General features: G+C 34.5%; 1 protein-coding gene across 5 annotated transcripts in view; it reads left to right on the top strand.

Annotated features, from left to right (window-relative positions):
* Nucleotides 1–1,099: 1,099 nt before the first annotated feature.
* LOC111615041 (NACHT, LRR and PYD domains-containing protein 10-like) overlaps nt 1,100–3,767 on the top strand; it is an 8,267-nt gene continuing 5,599 nt past the window's right edge. For 3 of the 5 annotated variants that reach the window (XM_023356415.1, XM_023356413.1, XM_023356414.1), the window contains exon 1: nt 1,100–1,154. The gene's annotated coding sequence lies outside the window, so the exon portion shown is untranslated. Of the gene's footprint in view, nt 1,155–1,288; nt 1,300–3,767 lie in introns of those variants that run through there. The other 2 variants (XM_023356416.1, XM_023356417.1) reach the window with 2 other exon arrangements.

Genomic DNA, 3,767 nt, shown 5'->3' with positions numbered 1-3,767 from the left:
AACGTAAAAAAATCTGTTTATCTGCTTATCACACGACTGTTGTACTTTGTGCAGCCGAGTTATTTCTGCTTGATTAAGTGAAGTAACAATATTACATTTAACTGTTTAATTGCATATAACTAAATACATTTAATTATTCATTTTTGCGTTTTCTCTCAACTGTATTCCCTGTACAGTAATTGTCACTCACGCGTATTAATAAATATTTAATGTAATTAAAGCATATTAACGTGTGTAATAAACAATCCAGCAAAGATGTGCCTAACTTTTTTGCCAAAATAATTAGAAATTGTGCGTGGAACCATCTGTTATGATATTTCATGAAAACTCTTACATTATTAATTAAGTATTATTAAATGGCAAAAACTTAATTCTCAAGATAGGGATGAGTTTTGTATTTTAAAAAAACTGTAAATCCTAATAACCAGTAAAATCTCCATCAAGGTCGGAGCCACTCCAGACGACACGTGATCTGCTGGACATATAATCATTAAAGTCCGATAGCTTCGATACACAAACCTCCCAGCAACTAGATAAGGCATATCAATAAGTAATCAATTAAGCTTTAAGGTGAACAAACAAAATCATGTTCACCACACACACTAACATTGATACACACAGAAACACTTCCAAGTTATATTTATTTATTTATTTTTCATTTCTGGATATGTCAAAGTCTCCCCAGTCCCCCAAAATGTAGAAATCTTTGGGGTGATGTTTTTCGACCGATCCCTCTATTATATACAAACGCCAGGGAAGTAAATTAAATAGAATTTAATATGCACCATTCCATTGAAAATATTTCAGCAATATTTCGTCATCGGAAATTCAATAAAAGTAGAAAGATCATAGGCAAGTGAGTCATTTTACAAAGCAAACACGTGTAATTAATACATTAGTTTCGGTGGTTGTACGCAAGTACTGTGAAGCATTGCTAAGTGTAGCACAAAAATTACGAATTACACGAAATTACAGCTGATATGAAGAAAAAATAATCAAATTGAAATGTGTTATAATATATTATTCCTACAAATATAAAGAATTATTTTTTCTGATTACGTCACAAAACCGAACCACGTCGTCCACGCAACAGTTGAAACAAATATGTCGAATGGCGTAGTCTGGTTATTCATTCCCTCTTGATTTATTTTAAGGTAAGAAATAAAACTAAATAGGGTAATTTCGAGTTCGAATTCATATTTTAAATATACTTTATATTACATGTTTGTATAATTTCGTTATGCTGCAGAAGTTCTTACGGTTCAGTTCGTTTCGTTTTTCGAGTACGTGAAAATATAAGTAAGGCCATTTAATAATTATTCTTGAAACATAATTACAATAAGTAATTGCACATTTACCGGGTATTATGTTACCGGTAATTAGCTAATTCTATTCGGGATTACCAGTTAATCAGTGATTTACCGGTAAATTTGTATTGACAAATGATTTAAAACGAAACTGAATTACAGTAGACCCACTATAAAACGGGTTCGTATAATGCGGATTCGTATATAGGTGCAAAAAAATCGAGACAGTACTCGTATAAATACGCTAAAAGAAACTCGTAAAATACGGTAAAACGTCATCGCCGACTCGTGTCTCGACAGGATTGGTCGAATCTAGAACAATAGCGGATATTGCACAAACCGTTGAGTTTAAACCAGCAGCAAACCTACTAAAAACAATTTATTATTTAACGGCCATAAAAATTATATTCATAGTAACGATGTCTGCAAAGTTCAGCGAATTTTTCGCAGAAAAATAATTTATCAGGAAACACTCACCCCCGTTCAATGCGCCGCTCCACCACGAAAACAAGCTTAATTAAAAATACGTTCCTTGTATTTTTTTTGTTCTAATAAATATATCTATCACTTTTAAACTTATTTATATTACTGTTATCAGTATCTACGTTCGTTTTATGTTAAATGAATGAGTCCAGTTTCTTTTTCATTGTTAAATTTGACTTTTCTATTGTGACATGAGAAGTTGATAGTGTAGTAAGCAATGAACAGCTCTCACCAGAATCTGAGTTTGAACTAATTTTAGTGACATCCGCAGGGCATGATTTGTTTTCATTTTCTGATTAGTGCTTGCTTATTTTTACAATTCCATTCAAAAATATATTTTTGTTAACATTATTGGATATTTCGTGTAATTTTGTTCAATTTTCTGGGCTATTTTCCTATATTATACTCTAAAATTATGACCCGTTTTTGGAGTATAATACAAGCAATCAAGTTATAAAAAGACTAGAAAATTCCTTCTAATAACCTTAAATTACAAATGGAATGGCCCGTCACCACCTGCACTATTTATTTACTATGGTATGGGGGAAACAAAAAAGAAATCTGCTTCCCACGAGTATTTCCCGTGGAAATTTTAGGAAAATAATTATCGATTTAATTAAAGGGTTTTTTTTAACCGAAATAACGGAAATGCAATCACTAATTACAATTATAACTAAAATATAATTCTATATTAGTGTGAGAACCGAGGGGGTTAGTTGTCCCCACTTACCGGCGGCTCTATCAGAGGATGGCTTTATAGAAGGGCAAAATAAAATGAGTGGGAAGGTTAATGAGTAAGTTGACAGGTTCCCAAATATATACACAGGTTGAACAAGAATAACACATTTAATAAACAACTATAAAATTGTACATATCAAAGGCTAAGGTGAAGATCTACAAAAATTTTATTCTACGTCGCGACAATGATTTGTCCTTCATATGAAACATCTAATCTGTATTGTCTGAGTTAAGAGACGAGAGAGACATTTCGCAGAGAGTATACAAATAGATATCCAAAAAAAAAAATACCTCTAAGTTCCCGATCCGTAATATGGGTCGTTGGTAAAAACGTTCCTGGATCGTCACGGCAGTTATGGCGGTATTGGTCAGTAGATGTGGCAGTCGATGTCCGCCCTGGAGGTGTCCGCCTTGTGGACTGCGTCCAAGCCCTCTTTATACTATTTTTGAGGGGTGAGAACTATGACATAATTAACCATTTATACGCAACCTGTTCGTGTGTTGATGTCTAGATCTAGCTAGCACGGACAACTGACACAGAGAAGTTTGTTTAATTTATTGATATCAGTGTCTAGAAAATATGATTTTATAATATAAACTAGCTGCAAGGACCCGATTCGCTGGGTTTTTATTTGTGGGAAAAAAGTAACGATAGTGAAGATTCAGATAATTAGTTTATAGCCAATCTTACCCGTTTTCACAGAATGCAAGAATTAGGTCTCCCGTTTCCAGACTAATTAGAGACCTGGTCCCGATTCTATTTCTGAACGTCTGTTCACGTCCAGTCAAATGAACTCTTTTCAACGTTTCTGGAACGTTTACAATCGTTCTATAATCGAACCAATATTCGAATTTGTTCGAACATAAAATTCGAACAAAACATTCGAAATAGAAAGCCACTTTCAACCACTTTCAGCCCCATATCTCCCGCACCCTTACAGCTATCCAGACGCAACCCCCTGGTGCACGAATGGAGACTTGGGGCTACTACAACATACAGACACCATTCACGTGCGATCTGTAGTTTTGGCGGAAAAGTGAAATATAGGGACACACACGTCCATTTATATCTAAATATATAAAATTGCTTGTCCTGACTGACTCACTCATTCATTCACTGATTCATCATCGCCCAGAGCAAACCGCTTAACCTAAAGAGGTGAAATTTGGTACACAGTTAGGGTACGTCATGGAAACGCACACTAAGAAAGGATTTTTCGAAATTCCAACGCGGGGGGG

This window comes from Centruroides sculpturatus, unplaced genomic scaffold (assembly GCF_000671375.1).
Source record: "Centruroides sculpturatus isolate CEXI.00-Female unplaced genomic scaffold, Cexi_2.0 scaffold2258, whole genome shotgun sequence".
Classification (NCBI taxonomy): domain Eukaryota; kingdom Metazoa; phylum Arthropoda; class Arachnida; order Scorpiones; family Buthidae; genus Centruroides; species Centruroides sculpturatus.
The sequence above is the reverse complement of the archived record's forward strand: the minus strand, read 5'-3'. Positions and strand labels throughout refer to the sequence as shown.